Raw genomic sequence first — 13,245 nt, forward strand, 5'->3', positions numbered from 1 at the left:
CTCGGGTAGGAGAAATTGCATTTTTCGGTTTATTTGTGTATATGAAGTAGATGGTTTTGTGCTTTTAAACCATAGCCTATTACAATGGGTTGAGCTTCAGGTAATATATCTATTCTCATGTTATCACTTTTATGTACACAAACTTGCTTCCTTATCTTATATCTGTCTAAAAACCGAAAGCTCAATACTTAGAGAGAACAATAGAAAATTATAATTTTATTACTTAAATAGCATGCTCCCCACTGAGAGTGTTATCGCTTATGCTGGCTGTTTACTTAGGCTATTCAATAGAATATACTCCAGTATAGAAACTTTCAGTATAGGTTGGGATACCACAGGCTAAATCAGCTATTTCAAATGCCAAAATAGGGGTAAAGGAGCTACTTGTAAACAATTTAAAACACTTCATCAGGTAAAATGAATCATTGGAAACAAATTAAAGGGGAGACATTTTTGGGTGAACTGTAACTTTAACTGATAACAACTGCAAAACAATGCACTTTATACTAACATCATGACTGTGGCAAGTGGCGAGTGTAGTTTAGCTATTGAAAAACAATTTCAACAAACAAGATGAGAATGTGTTTCTATAGCAACACAACATACATGTCTTGTAAATAAAAAGGTATCTACTGCCCCTTTAAATAAAATCAATAGACATCAAAAACCTTCTTCTCAGTCAATATAGTCTAAATTAAGAAAATGGGTCAAATGGATTAAAAAAAAACATTTCTAAAAAAAACTATTTAAAAAAAAAAACACTTTTGTATACTTATTCCAATAAAAAAGCACAAATACCCAGAGACATACACAGATATATACACACATACATACATAAACATACATACAAACACAGACACACACACAGACATACACACACAAAAGACAAACAGACATACACACACAGACACACACACACACACACACACACACACACACACAGACACACACACACACAAAGACAAACATAAGCAAACAGACATACACACACACACACACATACACACACAAAGACAAACATAAACACACAGACATACACACACACATATACACACACACACAAAGACAAACATAAGCAAACAGACATACACACACACACACAAAGACAAACATAAGCAAACAGACATACACATAAAGACACACACACACACACACACACAGATATATTTAAGGCTATGCTAGAAAGTTTTGTATCTCATGTACGTGACTGAAAGACAAGTGTATTAAAGGTCACACTTTTCCTGACCCTAATACCTCATGCCAGTCAGTGAATTGAAGTCACTCTTGTCACACTTCATTAGTTATTTAGGAGCTGTCTCCTCCTGCACAGGGAGATTCCTGCACTATGTGGGAAGTTGCTAATTATAAGTCATGCACATACTCCTATGGTGGTCTTTTTCATGCTGATGAGTGTTGATGAAGGGAGGAGGAGGAGGAATGCTGTTTGTTATGTCTGCGTGACAGGAGCTTAAAAAAACAATCACATCATAATTCTCTGAAGTGATGTGAGATAGAGGAGTAATTAAGTTGAGGCTAAGAAACTGGACACATTTAAAATGTTTATGGCTTGTGAAAAACAGATAGTTTATTGAATAGATAGGCAGAAAGATAGATAGACAGCCAGACAGTTAGATAAACACATATGAAGCAACATCTTGACACAAGCCTGCAATTTTCCAACTCCACCCCAAACACTCAACTGATACTGCCCTCACCAAGGTTAACAACGATCTTCTTTCTGCTAGAATCGCCACTCAGTACCTAAAAATTATCATGTCCAAGACTGAGCTCTTATCTCCCCCTCTACTCAGATTTCTGACTTTTCTATCACTGCTGGCTGCATTACTATTGCCCCATCAACCCAAGTCCACTACACTTGACTCCAATCTGTCCTTCATCCCCCACATCCAATTGCTCTCTTCCTTCTGCCGCACCACCTATGCAATATCTCCAAAATTAGTAAATTTCTGAACACTGACACCACTAAGAAACTAATCCACTTTCATGCAATATCCAGACTTGACTACTGTAATAAAAAACTGACCTGGCCTTCCTCTCTCCCACCTCTCCCCCCTTTAATCCATCCTAAATGCCTCTGCCAGGTTAATCCAACTTTCCTGCCACTCTGCTTCTGATGCACCTCTCTGTGAATCCTTTCATTGGCTCCCCATTCACAACATAATTAAATTCAGAATTCTCACCCTGACCTACAAAGCCCTTACCAACACTGCTCCCCACTACCTGTACTCACTAATCAACAAATATACTCCAGTCTGCCACCTAAGGTCCAACAATGACTGCTCCCTACATCCACAAACATCATCTTTTCCCATGCTAGACTACAGGACTTCTGTCATGCAACACCAACCCACTGGAACGCACTTCATCTGTCAGACTTTCCCCTAATCTGTCTTACTTTAAACATTTCCTAAAGACATTTTTGTTCATGAAAGCCTACCGCCAACTTACCTAATAATTGCCCTCATCTCTTTCTGTACTAACATTATTCTTAACCTTGCAGTCCTCACCTCCTGTTTGTCATCCTCCTTCCCTTCTAAATAGTAAGTTACCTCCATTCCTCCTGTATTTGTTTGTTTGATAAATGTCTTGTCTCTTACAAATATTGTATCAGTGTTTGTACTTTTATCATTTATACCCATGGACAGTGATGCAGAATTTGTTGGCTCTTTATAAATAAAGTACAATAATAATAAGATAAATAAATAGATTATTATTATCGGTTATTTGTAGAGCACCAACAGATTTCTGCAGCGCTATAAACAAAGGCAGAGTACAACAAAAAAATTATAGGGATCAAATGGGTAGAGGGCCCTGCCAAGATTTGCACTGTTGTAGTCAGCTCTTATGAAGGTGATGTGCAAAAAAGCTGGACTCAGGCATACATGCTAAGGGGGTTCAAGGGGATAGCAATGGAGGAAAGGAACTGGTATAAGTAAGGTTAGTATAGGTTGTATGCATCCCTGAACAGTAGAGTCTTTAGGGAGCGCTTGAAGCTTTCAAAACTAGGGGAGAGTCTTGTGGAGCAAAGCAGAGAGTTCCATAAGATGGGAGCCAGTCTGGAGAAGTCCTGTAAACTGGAGTGTGATGAGGTAACAAGAGAGGAGGAGGGTAGGAGGTCATGAGCAGAGCGAAGGGGACGGGAGGTAGAGTATCTGAGACAAGGTCTGAGATATAGGGGGGAGCAGTGCAGTTGAGGGTTTTGTATGTCAGAGTGAGAATTTTGTGTTTATTCCTAGAGGCAAGAGGAGGAAGCCAGTGAAGGGATTGGCAGAGAGGTGCAGCAGATGAAGAGTGACGTGTAAGGAAGATTAACCTGGCAGAAGCATTCATTATGGATTGTAAAGGAGATAGGCAGCAGTTGGGGAGTCCAGAGAGGACAGAGTTGCAGTAATCAAGGTGGGAAAGGATCAGAGAGTGGATTAAAATCTTAGTTGTGTCTTGTGTAGGGGATTTTTTAATTTTAAAGAAGTTTTTAAGGTGGAAGCGGCAGGATTTAGCCAAGGACAATGTGAGGAGTGAAAGAAAGATCTGAGTCAAATGTGACCCAGAGACATCGGCATGTGGGGTAGGGGTAATGATGGATTTGTCGACAGTTATAGAGAGATTGGGGGTGGAGATTCTGGAAGAAGGGTGGAAAATAAGGAACTCAGTTTTGGAGAGATTTAGCTTGAGGTAGTGAGAGGACATCCAGGAAGAGATGTGAGAAAGACAGTTAGTGACACGGGTTAACAAGGAAGGAGATAGGTCTGGTGCAGAGAAGTAGATTTGGGTGTCGTTGGCATACAAATGATATTGGAAACTGTGGGACCTAATGATGATGTGTAGATTGAGAAGAGTAAGGGACAGAGGACAGAGCCTTGCGGTACCCCGACAGAAAGTGGTGACGGGACAGAGGAGGCCCCAGAGAAGGCTACACTAAAGGTACGGTTTGTCAGGTAGGAAGAGAACCACGAGAGGGTGTGTCACAGATGCCGAAGGATTGGAGGGTTTGGAGCAAAATAGGGTGGTCAACAGTATCAAAGGAGAATAAGCAGAGAAAAGTGGCCTTTTGATTTTGCTGTAAGTAGGTCATTGGTAACCTTAACAATTGCTGTCTCTGTGGAGTGATGGAGACAGAATCCAGATTGCAGTGGGTTAAGGAGGGAGTTTCATATAAGAAAATGGGATAGGCGTGCATTTACTAGTTTTTCAAGAAGCTTTGAGGCAAGAGGGAGGAGGGAAATAGGGCAGTAGTTGGATGGGGAGGTTGAATCAAGGGAAGGTTTTTTGATGATAGGTGTGGCCAGAGCATGTTTCAGATATGAGGGAGATATACCGGTGCTGATGGAGAAGTTGAAAATGTGTGTGAGTATAGGGGTAATGGTAGAAGAGAGGGAGGGGAGTAACTGTGAGGAAATAGGGTCAAGGGGACAGGTAGTGAGGTGAGAGCGCAGTATAAGTGCCGAAACATCTTCCTCAGTAACAGGGGAGAAAGCTAGATAAAGAGGGTAAGAGAAGCGCAACACAGATCTAAGTGTAGATTATTAACTTCTTTAATAAATGAGCCCCATATGCTTACTACTACAGGCTACTCACAGGATGGTAGATCAAAACAGGCACATAAATAAAGATGTATCCTCATACAGAATCCAGTAATAATGATATTTGTAGTTCAGAACTTTCTGTTAAATCAAACACAGGCTGTGTATTTACAAGCAAGCCGACTACTGTTGTTAATATAATATTATATGAAGATTAAGTCACAGCATTCCCATATGTCTGTAGGTAACTTGAGTTCAGATGCCTGTGTATTAAAACTCAGCAGGTAACAATTTAACACCTAAGTGTAAACGGTCATTTTCCTCTGTAAAAACAGGTATACAAGCCTCAAAGACCCATCTCAGACAGGATGTCTGTATATCTCCACATGGGGTCATTTCATTACCTGATAACTTTTATTACATAGAAGAGGGATCCTATGTTAAAGTGACATCTTGAGTTTTACAAGTGTCTATTTATTTTGTTCTACAAATCTGTACTTCAGAACAAGAGGGGGCTGCCTCAAAACAGTTTCACAAATAAAATGAATTATTGGTCTTATTTATCTACACTTAGATATATGATAACATATATATATATATATATATATATATATATATATATATATATATATATATATATATATAGTTGAGTTTCAGAGTTCAGCGCACATAGAATGGAGAAAAACAAAAACAAAGATGGGAGTTCCATAAGATGGGAGCCAGTCTGGAGAAGTCCTGTAAACTGGAGTGTGATGAGGTAACAAGAGAGGAGGAGGGTAGGAGGTCATGAGCAGAGCGAAGGGGACGGGAGGGAGAGTATCTGAGACAAGGTCTGAGATATAGGGGGGAGCAGTGCAGTATGGTGCAGTATGTCAGTACTAGGCAATCAAAAACTAAACGTGAGATTTAAATGTGCTCACCTTGTTTAACCTCAAACATGTGAGGTATGTTGGAAGCATGGAGGGGATGTAATCCCTATCTGTGGTAAAGATGTTTCCAGCTGGTATGCAGAAACTTTTAGCAGGTGGAAATCTTGATATCCCTGGAGTAGAAATATCTTGGTATTTCAGACAAACTTCTCCTCTTTGGAGTTAGGTAGAGACACTTTAATTCTTTTTGCTGGATTTCTTTCCTTGTTGCTGTTTATTTCTTTTCCCCTTCTTTATACTTGAAAGGCTTCTCCTCTCTGTAGTATGGTATAAACTTTATGTATGCAAACCAATTAGTGCTCAGTTTACATACTATGAGATCAATTGTGGATATTAATTGCAGCACTCATGAGATGTGTATAAATGATGCTTGCAAAGACACAAAGTGAAATTTAAAATAAAAACACTTTTATTTTCCAATGTCCAATAAAAAATGATAAACAGAAATCCTCTTTGATAATAGTCCAGATCAGGGACAGAAATAGGTGAGCAGATGAAATATAGTATATTTCTTTAAATCCGGTAGTGATTTTTTTTTTTATCAGGGCTGGTGCAAAAACAGCTTGCTGATAAAAATTAGAGATATTGTGGTATAGGATGCTGTAAGTACAGCTGGAGGTAAATTCCTTGCGGTGGTTTTGAGCTCTGAAAAGCTCCCAGAGTTCAGGTGGATAAGTTGGTGTTTATGATGGAAAACCGTAATAAATAGTTACATGAACTGCTGTAAATACAGCTGGATGATGATTCCTTGTGGTTTTTTGAGCTCTAGATAGCTCACAATATCCGGATGGATGTGGATTCTTAAGCCTGTCAGTGACAGGGTCCGTTGCTGAAGTGTTTGAAGCTTGGTCTCCCTGGACAGGATGATGATTCCTTGTGGTTTTTTGAGCTCTAGATAGCTCACAATATCCGGATCCGGACACAATATCTGGACAGGAAGTGACGTCAGAAGTGGGCACGCCCACTTCAGACGTCACTTCCTGTCCAGGGAGACCAAGCTTCAAACACTTCAGCAACGGACCCTGTCACTGACAGGCTTAAGAATCCACATCCATCCGGATATTGTGAGCTATCTAGAGCTCAAAAAACCACAAGGAATCATCATCTAGCTGTATTTACAGCAGTTCATGTAACTATTTATTACGGTTTTCCATCATAAACACCAACTTATCCACCTGAACTCTGGGAGCTTTTCAGAGCTCAAAACCACCACAAGGAATTTACCTCCAGCTGTACTTACAGCATCCTATACCACAATATCACTAATTTTTATCAGCAAGCTGTTTTTGCACCAACCCTGATAAAAAAAAAATCTCACTACCGGATTTAAAGAAATATACTATATTTCATCTGCTCACCTATTTCTGTCCCTGATCTGGACTATTATCAAAGAGGATTTCTGTTTATCATTTTTTATTGGACATTGGAAAATAAAAGTGTTTTTATTTTAAATTTGACTTTGTGTCCTTGCAAGCATCATTTATACACATCTCATGAGTGCTGCAATTAATATCCACAATTGATCTCATAGTATGTAAACCGAGCACTAATTGGTTTGCATACATAAAGTTTATACCATACTCCAGAGAGGAGAAGCCTTTCAAGTATAAAGAAGGGGAAAAGAAATAAACAGCAACAAGGAAAGAAATCCAGCAAAAAGAATTAAAGTGTCTCTACCTAACTCCAGAGAGGAGAAGTTTGTCTGAAATACCAAGATATTTCTACTCCAGGGATATCAAGATTTCCACCTGCTAAAAGTTTCTGCATACCAGCTGGAAACATCTTTACCACAGATAGGGATTACATCCCCTCCATGCTTCCAACATACCTCACATGTTTGAGGTTAAACAAGGTGAGCACATTTAAATCTCACGTTTAGTTTTTGATTGCCTAGTACTGACATACTGCACCATAATTTGGTTTTGTTTTTGTTTTTCTCCATTCTATGTGCGCTGAACTCTGAAACTCAACTCCATACCTTTTTCCTTCACATTCCATTTGATGATAGTGGAATATTCAGAAACTAGCTGCCATTGAAATATATCAGGAGGAACTAATTAGAGCAAAATAACCATTTGCAACATACACAGCGCAGATCAAGAAACACACAAGCAACACTATATATATATATATATATATATATATATATATATATATATATATATATATATGTTATTTAATAACACCCACAGATATCCTGACAGTGGGTTGTGGTTGCGAGCGTATGAGGGGGTGAGAGAATGGACATATGTTGAGAGCTGATTTAGTTTCTGATGGAGTCAATTTTGCTATTGAAGTGACTGGCAAAGTCTTGAGCTGACAGAGAAGTTGTATTAGGAAGTGGGGGTGGGCAGAGAAGAGTATTGAAAGTGGAGAACAGACGTTTTGGGTTTGAAGAAAGATTAGAGATAAGAGTAGAGAAGTAGTGTTGCTTATGGAGGTTAAAGAATACTAGGAGTTCAAGATGAATTTGTAATGAAGAAAATCAGCTGAACTCCCAAGATTTTCTCCAGTGCCGCTCAGCAGTACGGGAACATCTGCGTAGGTACTGTGTCAGAGGAGTATGCTAGGGCTGAGGATGAGTGTGTGATTTCTGAGCTATGGTAAGTGGGACCAGATTGTCAAGGATGGATGTAAGGGTGGAATTATAGTAGTAGATAGATTGGTCAGGGCAGGAAAAGGAGGAGAAGGATGAGAGGAGAGGTTCGAGGGAATTAGCAAGCTGTTGCTGATCTAATGACATAATGCTTCTGTGAAGTTTGGTGTGAGGAGTAGGAGGAGGAAGAGTTGTAGGGAGGGATGATATGTTGCAAGTGAGGAGATGGTGGTCAGAAGAGGAAAAGGGGAGTTTGTGAAGTTTGAGATATTGCATCAATAGCTAAAGATCAGGTCAAGGGAGTGACCATCTTTGTGAGTGGGAGAATCAGTCCATTGTGACAAACCAAAAGAGGAAGTGAGTTGCAGAAGTTGTTTTGCAGAGGAGGCAGTGGGATTGTCAAGAGGGATGTTTAAGTCACCAAGAATGAGGGCAGGGGTGTCTGAGGAAAGGAAATAAGGCAGCCAGGCAGCCAAGTGATCTAGAAATTGAGTTGAGGAGCAAGGGGATTGGTATATGACTGCAACACGTATAGAGAGGGGAAGAGAATAAGCGAATCATGTGGGTTTCGAATGAGGAAAATGTGAGGGAAGAGATGGGTTGTATTTGTTGAAAGGTACAACAAGAGGAAAGTAAAATGCCTACACCGCCTCCTTGTCTATTACTAGATCTAGCAGCGTGGCTAAAGTGGAGACCCCATGTGACAGAGCAGCAGTGGATGCTGTGTCTAGGGGATAGAGCCAGGTTTCTGTTAGGGCCAGAAGGTTAAGGGAGCAGGAGATAAAGAGGTCATGTATAGAAGGGAGCTTGTTGTAAACAGAGCGAGAGTTCCAGAGTGCACAAGTGAAAGGGGTGGTGGCTTTAGATGCAATAGGAATGTGCGTAAGGTTGGCAGAGTTTTGTTTTCTGAGTCTATGGGACAGTACACATGGATGTGCATGGCTAGGCAGCTGTTGGGGACCAGGATTAGGGGAGATGTCACTAGCAGTTAGTAAAAGCAAGAGGGAGAGTGACATGAGATGAGATACAGATTTGCAGTTATGAGACGAGGTGCAGGGGGGGGGGGAGAGAGTGTTTAGGAATAGGTAAAGTTCATGAGTATAAAAGTATGATGAGTTTAAGAGAGATGGGCTAATGAACAGTGCAGGTGGAGAGGGAGAAGGAGTAATTAAATAATGTAGTTTGTTATAGAGACAAGAGGTAGCAAAAAGGAATATGAATATAGTAAGCATTTTTACAAAGTGGGAACCAATTAAACACATAAGACACAGTATTACAGCAGCAACTGCATAAGGAAACAATGAGATACATAGAACATAATATTACAAAAGTACTTGTCTTGTGTCTTGCCCCTTTCCAATTCTTGTGTAATTCTTTCTTAATGTCTCACTTATAAAATGTTCACTTCAAAAATGGGAACATATGTTGTTGTAGCAATGCACACTGCCCAGTGCAATGCACAGCCCAAGCTAATGTTAAATATATAGGCAGGGAAGTCAGCTGTGCCCACTAAATTACTTGATTGATAAATCAGAGACAAATGAAGGGCCAATTTGAAAGTTAGATTCTGGGCTGGTCAGGGTGAGTTAAGTAAACAGACAGTAACATTTGGAGGAGGTTGAAACTATGGCATAAGACAGCTATAAATTTAAGAATAAAAACAAGTATTGATAAGGATTGAACATCACATGCAATTAACAAAACATTAGAAATAAGACATTGGATAACAGTACAACCAATGCAGGACTAAATTAACAACCTAAAATCATTTGCTCTATATACATATACACATCCAAAAAGAGAGTTACAGGAAAGGAAAAACACCAGAGTGCAGTGAAAAGTAATAGATAAATATATAGGTTCCCCTGTATTAGGCTAATGCACATTCTGCACATGCCTATGTATAGACTGATGCAACAGCCCCAGGGCCAAGTAGGCAGACAGGCGGATGGTTGGTTGGATGGACGAATGGGCCAATGAATGGACAGGCTGACAGAAAGATAGGTAGATAGAAATTAAGATAGTGTGTCTGTGTGTGTGTGTATTGTCTGAGGGTGCATCACTGACCAATGTAATGTATTTAACAAACTTCAATAGGAAGCATTTTGCAGAATGCATGCTTTTGTGTCTTCTAAAAGCACTTCTTTTTAAATTAATTTACCAATAAAATATTTCATTATACATATTAAAAAAATTGCAATATTTTTTGTAAAATATTTACCTATATCTATCTAAATATCTATTTACCTATATCTATCTATCTATCTATCTATCTCCACCCTTGTATATATACATTATAGCCCTTTGAGTCAAATATCATAACTTTTAACCCTTATATATTTTTTTTAATACTTATATGAATATTTTTTATCACATAGTGTATATATGAGAGTTACACTATTTAAATGTATTTATGTTGTGCTTATGAAACAGCTACACTCGCGCAAACCCGACACGTGCTAATGTAGGGTTAGATTACAAGTTGAGCAAAAAATATCACTTACGCTAAAGCGATATTTGAGCTCAACTGAGTAATACCAGTGCACTTGTAATGGCTGGTTATTTATCACGCTCGCCTGCAAAATATGCAAATTTTCCCACTTTTCCCTGCAAAAAGGATATTTTATGTAAAAAGAAAAGAAAAAAAAAAGTTCTGTCATGCATAAGAAAGAGCAGAATTGTGTCTAAAAAAAAAAAAAGTTGATTGAAAACTGTTTACATTTAAATTGAAATGAATACTGCAGTATTCGTGTTGTATTCCCTGTTTATTCTCACTAGCTGATCAGGAGAACTATTCACAACAAAATGAAACAGTTCTTGTAACCGAGCAATCCTAACCAAGCAGCTGTTTCTTTCATATAATCTACTCCACCCGTTTCATTACCGGTATCGCTCCTTTCTTGTGAATGACAATATACCTAAATAGTCTCCCTTGAAACAGAGGTGGCAATATTGGGAAAGTAAAGAGATTAGGAACTGCAGACTTACTTCTATGGGGTAGATTTACCAAAGCCATTCTCCTTTAACCCCTTGAGTGCTAACGACGGCTCTGAGCCGTCGCAGAGTTTCCCACTCTGGTGCTAAAGGCGGCTCAGAGCCGTCACTAGCACTCTCCCACCTTTAGGGAGATCTGGGGGCTCCCACCCACTCCTACCCCAGCGATCGCGCCTGTAGAGTGACAGGCATCGCCGGGGCTTCCTGTTTTGCGTGGTGATGTCACACGCAATAACGTGATGACGTCACCGTGCAACTTTATTTATACTTAACAATGTTAAGTATAGGAGCAGGGGGCATGCTGCTTAGAAGCCTGTATCTCAGGCATCTAAGCAGCTACAGACCGACCATTGGAAAGGTAATCGCCCAACCTTTTCAACAGTGTAAGTCTTGGGGGTCTGAAAAAAATAAAAAAAAAAGTTAAAAAAAATTGTTCAACAAATAAAAAAAAAAAAAAAAAAAATCTTAGCACCCAGGTGGGAAAGTACTTAGCACTCAAAGGGTTAATTCCATCCAAAATAGTGCATACGTACTGATCGGCATATTCATCAGAGAACTCTGCGTCTATAATTGCGTAAATCTGAAACAAACGTCTTTGCACAACGCTTGCATTCGCTTAGGCGTACAGGCGCGCTCCTGAGTGCAACAATATACATTAGTAATAGGCGTAATTTAGCAGCCCGACCTACAAATACGCCCAGTTTCTTATGTATCATTGCTATGCACCGATAGGGAACTGAAATTTCGGCTTCAATTGCGTGTTGTATATTTCGCCATACAGACTGAGGCGAACACCATTATAATACATGCTTTTACATCTTGTGATGTAGTACTTTCTTCTTTTAACTAATTTTTCAAAGGCTCAGCGCCAAGAAGAGACTGGTATTGCCAGAAATTTGCGCTTCCACAGGCGCATATGGGTACCAACAGTTTTATATATATCCATATATTGATATATTTATTTTTGCAATCTTAAATTATCAACATATGGCAAAAACAGCACAGAAACATTATATAATATAAATATAAGCTAAATAGTTACCTAAAAAATGCTGTTTTCATAATCAAGACATGGCGGCGTAAATATTTATAGGGATATGCTGTGATAAATAGGGAGTAAATGCTTTTTTCGACAGGCGAAATTTATCATTATTACGCCCCAGCTCGCCTGCGCAAAGTTACGTCTATTTTTTTGATAAATTCAGGCGCACATGTGCGCTTCTCCGGAGGCGAGCTGGGGCGCAGTTACAGGCAAAGCACAAACAAAGTTTGCCTAGCCTTTAATAAATCTACCCCTAAGTCTGGGTGCTTCTAAATAGGGAGCGACTAGATTATACGCTAAACACCAGAAAAGAGTTTCTGAAAAAGGATACACAGTAAGCTCTCTAAGCAAAAAGTCTCTGTTCTTTATTAAAATAATTAAAGGGACATGAAACCCAAAATGTTTCTTTCAACTTTCTAATTTACTTCTATTATCTAATCTGTTTCATTCTCTTGGTATCATTTGTTGAAGGAGCAGCAATGCACTACTGGTTTCTAACTGAGCACATGGGTGAGCCAATCACAACCATATATATACATGCAGCCACCAATCAACAGCTAGGCTCTCTGCTGCTCCTGAGCTTGCCTAGATAGAGCTTTTAGCAAAGGATAACAAGAGAAGGAAGCAAATTAATTAATAGAAGTAAATTGGAAAGTTGTTTAAAATCGTATTCTCTATCTGAATCATGGAAGAAAATTTTTGAGTTTCATGTCCCTTTAAGTGTTACACTCATATATACACTATCTGATAAAAAACATTCATATAAATATTAAAAAAAGAAATAAGGGTTAAAAAGGTAAATGTTATATGACAAGGTATTTGACTGGAAAGGGCTATAATGTATATATACAGGGGTGTGGGGAAAAATAAAAATATATCTGTATATTTATATAGCTATAAAGCTATAGATATATATTTTACAAAAAATAATGATCTTTTTTATTTTAAAATTCAAATATGTATATAAGATTTTCTTGCATGTGTAAATTAATGGAATGTAAAAACTACCTTCGGGATTAGCGCTACAGGTTTAACACTATGTTGGGTTAGTGGCGCAAGCGACAAGTGTTAGTTTTTTTGTTCTGCTCGCTCATTTGAAGTATCGGGAGAGAAGACGTTAATGCGGCCATAATATCCGAATTC

The 13,245-nt window shown here is 38.9% G+C and overlaps 1 protein-coding gene across 3 annotated transcripts in view; it reads left to right on the forward strand.

The window, feature by feature from the left end:
* The window catches only part of MSS51 (MSS51 mitochondrial translational activator), a 187,356-nt gene that overhangs the window by 13,336 nt on the left and 160,775 nt on the right, over positions 1–13,245 (forward strand). The window lies entirely within an intron of this gene.

This window comes from Bombina bombina, chromosome 11 (assembly GCF_027579735.1).
Source record: "Bombina bombina isolate aBomBom1 chromosome 11, aBomBom1.pri, whole genome shotgun sequence".
NCBI lineage: Eukaryota > Metazoa > Chordata > Amphibia > Anura > Bombinatoridae > Bombina > Bombina bombina.